A 9,162-nucleotide genomic window follows, 5' to 3' on the forward strand; every position below is an offset into this window, starting at 1 on the left:
AAAGTAGCCGGAGCCATGCCCCTTCATTTGCATACCACGCACCTTCATTTGCATGCCACTCCCCTTCATTTGCATACCACGCACCTCATTTGCATACCACTCCCCTTCATTTGCATACCACGCACCTTAATTTGCATGCCACGCCCCTTCATTTGCATAAACCAATCCCGCAAAGTAGCGGAAACATGCCCTTCATTTGCATACCACTCCCCTTCATTTGCATACCACGCCCCTTCATTTGCATACCATGCCCCTTCATTTGCATACCACGGACCTTCATTTGCATACCACGCACCTTCATTTGCATACCACGCACCTTCATTTGCATAAACTAATCCCACAAAGTAGCCGGAACATGCCCTTCATTTGCATACCACTCCCCTTCATTTGCATACCATGCCCCTTAATTTGCATACCACTCCACTTCATTTGCATACCACGCACCTTCATTTGCATAAACTAATCCCACAAAGTAGCCGGAACATGCCCTTCATTTGCATACCACTCCCCTTCATTTGCATACCATGCCCCTTAATTTGCATACCATGCCCCTTCATTTGCATACCACTCCCCTTAATTTGCATGCCACGCCCCTTCATTTGCATAAAAACAATCCCACAAAGTAGCCGAAACATGCCCTTCATTTGCATACCACTCCCCTTCATTTGCATACCATGCCCCTTCATTTGCATACCATGCCCCTTCATTTGCATACCACTCCCCTTCATTTGCATACCACGCACCTTCATTTGCATACCACGCACCTTCATTTGCATAAACTAATCCCACAAAGTAGCCGGAGCCATGCCCCTTCATTTGCATACCACGCACCTTCATTTGCATGCCAACCCCCTTCATTTGCATACCACGCACCTCATTTGCATACCACTCCCCTTCATTTGCATACCACGCCCCTTCATTTGCATAAACCAATCCCGCAAAGTAGCTGAAACATGCCCTTCATTTGCATACCACTCCCCTTCATTTGCATACCACGCACCTTAATTTGCATGCCACGCCCCTTCATTTGCATAAACCAATCCCCTTCATTTGCATGCCACGCCCCTTCATTTGCATACCACGCACCTCATTTGCATACCACTCCCCTTCATTTGCATGCCACGCCCCTTCATTTGCATACCATGCCCCTTCATTTGCATACCACGGACCTTCATTTGCATACCACGCACCTTCATTTGCATACCACGCACCTTCATTTGCATAAACTAATCCCACAAAGTAGCCGGAACATGCCCTTCATTTGCATACCACTCCCCTTCATTTGCATACCATGCCCCTTAATTTGCATACCACTCCACTTCATTTGCATACCACGCACCTTCATTTGCATAAACTAATCCCACAAAGTAGCCGGAACATGCCCTTCATTTGCATACCACTCCCCTTCATTTGCATACCATGCCCCTTAATTTGCATACCATGCCCCTTCATTTGCATACCACTCCCCTTAATTTGCATGCCACGCCCCTTCATTTGCATAAAAACAATCCCACAAAGTAGCCGAAACATGCCCTTCATTTGCATACCACTCCCCTTCATTTGCATACCATGCCCCTTCATTTGCATACCATGCCCCTTCATTTGCATACCACTCCCCTTCATTTGCATACCACGCACCTTCATTTGCATACCACGCACCTTCATTTGCATAAACTAATCCCACAAAGTAGCCGGAGCCATGCCCCTTCATTTGCATACCACGCACCTTCATTTGCATGCCAACCCCCTTCATTTGCATACCACGCACCTCATTTGCATACCACTCCCCTTCATTTGCATGCCACGCCCCTTCATTTGCATACCATGCCCCTTCATTTGCATACCACGGACCTTCATTTGCATACCACGCACCTTCATTTGCATACCACGCACCTTCATTTGCATAAACTAATCCCACAAAGTAGCCGGAACATGCCCTTCATTTGCATACCACTCCCCTTCATTTGCATACCATGCCCCTTAATTTGCATACCACTCCACTTCATTTGCATACCACGCACCTTCATTTGCATAAACTAATCCCACAAAGTAGCCGGAACATGCCCTTCATTTGCATACCACTCCCCTTCATTTGCATACCATGCCCCTTAATTTGCATACCATGCCCCTTCATTTGCATACCACTCCCCTTAATTTGCATGCCACGCCCCTTCATTTGCATAAAAACAATCCCACAAAGTAGCCGAAACATGCCCTTCATTTGCATACCACTCCCCTTCATTTGCATACCATGCCCCTTCATTTGCATACCATGCCCCTTCATTTGCATACCACTCCCCTTCATTTGCATACCACGCACCTTCATTTGCATACCACGCACCTTCATTTGCATAAACTAATTCCACAAAGTAGCCGGAACCATGCCCCTTCATTTGCATACCACGCACCTTCATTTGCATACCACTCCCCTTCATTTGCATACCATGCCCCTTCATTTGCATACCACGCCCCTTCATTTGCATACCATATCCCTTCATTTGCATACCACGCCCCTTCATTTGCATACCACACACCTTAATTTGCATAAACTAATCCCACAGAGTAGCCGGAACCATGCCCCTTCATTTGCATACCACGCCCCTTAATTTGCATACCACTCCCCTTCATTTGCATACCATGCCCCTTAATGTGCATACCACGCACCTTAATTTGCATACCATGCCCCTTAATTTGCATGCCACGCCCCTTCATTTGCATAAACTAATCCCACAGAGTAGCCGGAACCATGCCCCTTCATTTGCATACCACGCCCCTTAATTTGCATACCACTCCCCTTCATTTGCATACCACTCCCCTTCATTTGCATAACACGCCCCTTCATTTGCATACCATGCCCCTTCATTTGCATACCACGGACCTTCATTTGCATACCACTCCCCTTCATTTGCATGCCACGCCCCTTCATTTGCATAAACCAATCCCGCAAAGTAGCGGAAACATGCCCTTCATTTGCATACCACTCCCCTTCATTTGCATACCACGCACCTTCATTTGCATGCCACGTCCCTTCATTTGCATAAACCAATCCCCTTCATTTGCATGCCACGCCCCTTCATTTGCATACCACGCCCCTTCATTTGAATACCACGCACCTCATTTGCATACCACTCCCCTTAATTTGCATGCCACGCCCCTTCATTTGCATAAACCAATCCCACAAAGTAGCCGGAACCATGCCCCTTCATTTGCATACCACTCCCCTTCATTTGCATACCACGCACCTTCATTTGCATACCACTCCCATTCATTTGCATGCCACGCCCCTTCATTTGCATAAACCAATCCCACAAAGTAGCCGAAACATGCCCTTCATTTGCATACCACTCCCCTTCATTTGCATACCACGCACCTTCATTTGCCTGCCACGCCCCTTCATTTGCATAAACCAATCCCCTTCATTTGCATGCCACGCCCCTTCATTTGCATACCACGCACCTCATTTGCATACCACTCCCCTTCATTTGCATGCCACGCCCCTTCATTTGCATGCCACGCCCCTTCATTTGCATAAACCAATCCCACAAAGTAGCCGAAACATGCCCTTCATTTGCATACCAATCCCCTTCATTTGCATGCCACGCCCCTTCATTTGCATACCACGCACCTCATTTGCATACCACTCCCCTTCATTTGCATGCCACGCCCCTTCATTTGCATAAACCAATCCCGCAAAGTAGCGGAAACATGCCATTCATTTGCATACCACTCCCCTTCATTTGCATACCACTCCCCTTCATTTGCATGCCACGTCCCTTCATTTGCATAAACCAATCCCCTTCATTTGCATGCCACGCCCCTTCATTTGCATACCACGCCCCTTCATTTGAATACCACGCACCTCATTTGCATACCACTCCCCTTCATTTGCATGCCACGCCCCTTCATTTGCATAAACCAATCCCGCAAAGTAGCGGAAACATGCCCTTCATTTGGATACCACTCCCCTTCATTTGCATACCACTCCCCTTCACTTGCATGCCACGTCCCTTCATTTGCATAAACCAATCCCCTTCATTTGCATGCCACGCCCCTTCATTTGCATACCACGCCCCTTCATTTGAATACCACGCACCTCATTTGCATACCACTCCCCTTAATTTGCATGCCACGCCCCTTCATTTGCATAAACCAATCCCACAAAGTAGCCGGAACCATGCCCCTTCATTTGCATACCACTCCCCTTCATTTGCATACCACGCACCTTCATTTGCATACCACTCCCATTCATTTGCATGCCACGCCCCTTCATTTGCATAAACCAATCCCACAAAGTAGCCGAAACATGCCCTTCATTTGCATACCACTCCCCTTCATTTGCATACCACGCACCTTCATTTGCCTGCCACGCCCCTTCATTTGCATAAACCAATCCCCTTCATTTGCATGCCACGCCCCTTCATTTGCATACCACGCACCTCATTTGCATACCACTCCCCTTCATTTGCATGCCACGCCCCTTCATTTGCATAAACCAATCCCGCAAAGTAGCGGAAACATGCCCTTCATTTGCATACCACTCCCCTTCATTTGCATACCACTCCCCTTCATTTGCATACCACGCACCTTCATTTGCATACCACGCACCTTCATTTGCATAAACTAATCCCACAAAGTAGCCGGAGCCATGCCCCTTCATTTGCATACCACGCACCTTCATTTGCATGCCACTCCCCTTCATTTGCATACCACGCACCTCATTTGCATACCACTCCCATTCATTTGCATACCACGCCCCTTCATTTGCATAAACCAATCCCACAGAGTAGCCGGAACCATGCCCCTTAATTTGCATACCACGCCCCTTAATTTGCATACCACTCCCCTTCATTTGCATACCACTCCCCTTCATTTGCATACCACGCCCCTTCATTTGCATACCATGCCCCTTCATTTGCATGCCACGCCCCTTCATTTGCATAAACCAATCCCCTTCATTTGCATGCCACGCCCCTTCATTTGCATACCACGCACCTCATTTGCATACCACGCCCCTTCATTTGCATACCACTCCCCTTCATTTGCATGCCACGTCCCTTCATTTGCATAAACCAATCCCCTTCATTTGCATGCCACGCCCCTTCATTTGCATACCACGCCCCTTCATTTGAATACCACGCACCTCATTTGCATACCACTCCCCTTCATTTGCATGCCACGCCCCTTCATTTGCATAAACCAATCCCGCAAAGTAGCGGAAACATGCCCTTCATTTGGATACCACTCCCCTTCATTTGCATACCACTCCCCTTCACTTGCATGCCACGTCCCTTCATTTGCATAAACCAATCCCCTTCATTTGCATGCCACGCCCCTTCATTTGCATACCACGCCCCTTCATTTGAATACCACGCACCTCATTTGCATACCACTCCCCTTAATTTGCATGCCACGCCCCTTCATTTGCATAAACCAATCCCACAAAGTAGCCGGAACCATGCCCCTTCATTTGCATACCACTCCCCTTCATTTGCATACCACGCACCTTCATTTGCATACCACTCCCATTCATTTGCATGCCACGCCCCTTCATTTGCATAAACCAATCCCACAAAGTAGCCGAAACATGCCCTTCATTTGCATACCACTCCCCTTCATTTGCATACCACGCACCTTCATTTGCCTGCCACGCCCCTTCATTTGCATAAACCAATCCCCTTCATTTGCATGCCACGCCCCTTCATTTGCATACCACGCACCTCATTTGCATACCACTCCCCTTCATTTGCATGCCACGCCCCTTCATTTGCATAAACCAATCCCGCAAAGTAGCGGAAACATGCCCTTCATTTGCATACCACTCCCCTTCATTTGCATACCACTCCCCTTCATTTGCATACCACGCACCTTCATTTGCATACCACGCACCTTCATTTGCATAAACTAATCCCACAAAGTAGCCGGAGCCATGCCCCTTCATTTGCATACCACGCACCTTCATTTGCATGCCACTATTTGCATACCACGCACCTCATTTGCATACCACTCCCATTCATTTGCATACCACGCCCCTTCATTTGCATAAACCAATCCCACAAAGTAGCCGAAACATGCCCTTCATTTGCATACCACTCCCCTTCATTTGCATACCACGCACCTTCATTTGCCTGCCACGCCCCTTCATTTGCATAAACCAATCCCCTTCATTTGCATGCCACGCCCCTTCATTTGCATGCCACGCCCCTTCATTTGCATAAACCAATCCCACAAAGTAGCCGAAACATGCCCTTCATTTGCATACCACTCCCCTTCATTTGCATACCACGCACCTTCATTTGCCTGCCACGCCCCTTCATTTGCATAAACCAATCCCCTTCATTTGCATGCCACGCCCCTTCATTTGCATACCACGCACCTCATTTGCATACCACTCCCCTTCATTTGCATGCCACGCCCCTTCATTTGCATAAACCAATCCCGCAAAGTAGCGGAAACATGCCCTTCATTTGCATACCACTCCCCTTCATTTGCATACCACTCCCCTTCATTTGCATGCCACGTCCCTTCATTTGCATAAACCAATCCCCTTCATTTGCATGCCACGCCCCTTCATTTGCATACCACGCCCCTTCATTTGAATACCACGCACCTCATTTGCATACCACTCCCCTTCATTTGCATGCCACGCCCCTTCATTTGCATAAACCAATCCCGCAAAGTAGCGGAAACATGCCCTTCATTTGGATACCACTCCCCTTCATTTGCATACCACTCCCCTTCACTTGCATGCCACGTCCCTTCATTTGCATAAACCAATCCCCTTCATTTGCATGCCACGCCCCTTCATTTGCATACCACGCACCTCATTTGAATACCACTCCCCTTAATTTGCATGCCACGCCCCTTCATTTGCATAAACCAATCCCACAAAGTAGCCGGAACCATGCCCCTTCATTTGCATACCACTCCCCTTCATTTGCATACCACGCACCTTCATTTGCATACCACTCCCATTCATTTGCATGCCACGCCCCTTCATTTGCATAAACCAATCCCACAAAGTAGCCGAAACATGCCCTTCATTTGCATACCACTCCCCTTCATTTGCATACCACGCACCTTCATTTGCCTGCCACGCCCCTTCATTTGCATAAACCAATCCCCTTCATTTGCATGCCACGCCCCTTCATTTGCATACCACGCACCTCATTTGCATACCACTCCCCTTCATTTGCATGCCACGCCCCTTCATTTGCATAAACCAATCCCGCAAAGTAGCGGAAACATGCCCTTCATTTGCATACCACTCCCCTTCATTTGCATACCACTCCCCTTCATTTGCATACCACGCACCTTCATTTGCATACCACGCACCTTAATTTGCATAAACTAATCCCACAAAGTAGCCGGAGCCATGCCCCTTCATTTGCATACCACGCACCTTCATTTGCATGCCACTCCCCTTCATTTGCATACCACGCACCTCATTTGCATACCACTCCCATTCATTTGCATACCACGCCCCTTCATTTGCATAAACCAATCCCACAGAGTAGCCGGAACCATGCCCCTTCATTTGCATACCACGCCCCTTAATTTGCATACCACTCCCCTTCATTTGCATACCACTCCCCTTCATTTGCATACCACGCCCCTTCATTTGCATACCATGCCCCTTCATTTGCATGCCACGCCCCTTCATTTGCATAAACCAATCCCCTTCATTTGCATGCCACGCCCCTTCATTTGCATACCACGCACCTCATTTGCATACCACGCCCCTTCATTTGCATACCATGCCCCTTCATTTGCATAAACCAATCCCACAAAGTAGCCGGAACCATGCCCCTTCATTTGCATACCACTCCCCTTCATTTGCATACCACGCACCTTCATTTGCATACCACTCCCATTCATTTGCATGCCACGCCCCTTCATTTGCATAAACCAATCCCACAAAGTAGCCGAAACATGCCCTTCATTTGCATACCACTCCCCTTCATTTGCATACCACGCACCTTCATTTGCCTGCCACGCCCCTTCATTTGCATAAACCAATCCCCTTCATTTGCATGCCACGCCCCTTCATTTGCATACCACGCACCTCATTTGCATACCACTCCCCTTCATTTGCATGCCACGCCCCTTCATTTGCATAAACCAATTCCGCAAAGTAGCGGAAACATGCCCTTCATTTGCATACCACTCCCCTTCATTTGCATACCACTCCCCTTCATTTGCATACCACGCACCTTCATTTGCATACCACGCACCTTCATTTGCATAAACTAATCCCACAAAGTAGCCGGAGCCATGCCCCTTCATTTGCATACCACGCACCTTCATTTGCATGCCACTCCCCTTCATTTGCATACCACGCACCTCATTTGCATACCACTCCCATTCATTTGCATACCACGCCCCTTCATTTGCATAAACCAATCCCACAAAGTAGCCGAAACATGCCCTTCATTTGCATACCACTCCCCTTCATTTGCATACCACGCACCTTCATTTGCATGCCACGCCCCTTCATTTGCATAAACCAATCCCCTTCATTTGCATGCCACGCCCCTTCATTTGCATACCACGCACCTCATTTGCATACCACTCCCCTTCATTTGCGTGCCACGCCCCTTCATTTGCATAAACCAATCCCGCAAAGTAGCGGAAACATGCCCTTCATTTGCATACCACTCCCCTTCATTTGCATACCACTCCCCTTCATTTGCATACCCCGCACCTTCATTTGCATACCACGCACCTTCATTTGCATAAACTAATCCCACAAAGTAGCCGGAGCCATGCCCCTTCATTTGCATACCACGCACCTTCATTTGCATGCCACTCCCCTTCATTTGCATACCACGCACCTCATTTGCATACCACTCCCCTTCATTTGCATACCACGCCCCTTCATTTGCATAAACCAATCCCGCAAAGTAGCTGAAACATGCCCTTCATTTGCATACCACTCCCCTTCATTTGCATACCACGCACCTTCATTTGCATGCCACGCCCCTTCATTTGCATAAACCAATCCCCTTCATTTGCATGCCACGCCCCTTCATTTGCATACCACGCACCTCATTTGCATACCACTCCCCTTCATTTGCATGCCACGCCCCTTCATTTGCATAAACCAATCCCGCAAAGTAGCGGAAACATGCCCTTCATTTGCATACCACTCCCCTTCATTTGCAT

Source organism: Electrona antarctica (assembly GCF_951216825.1).
Source record: "Electrona antarctica genome assembly, chromosome: 10".
Lineage (NCBI taxonomy): Eukaryota > Metazoa > Chordata > Actinopteri > Myctophiformes > Myctophidae > Electrona > Electrona antarctica.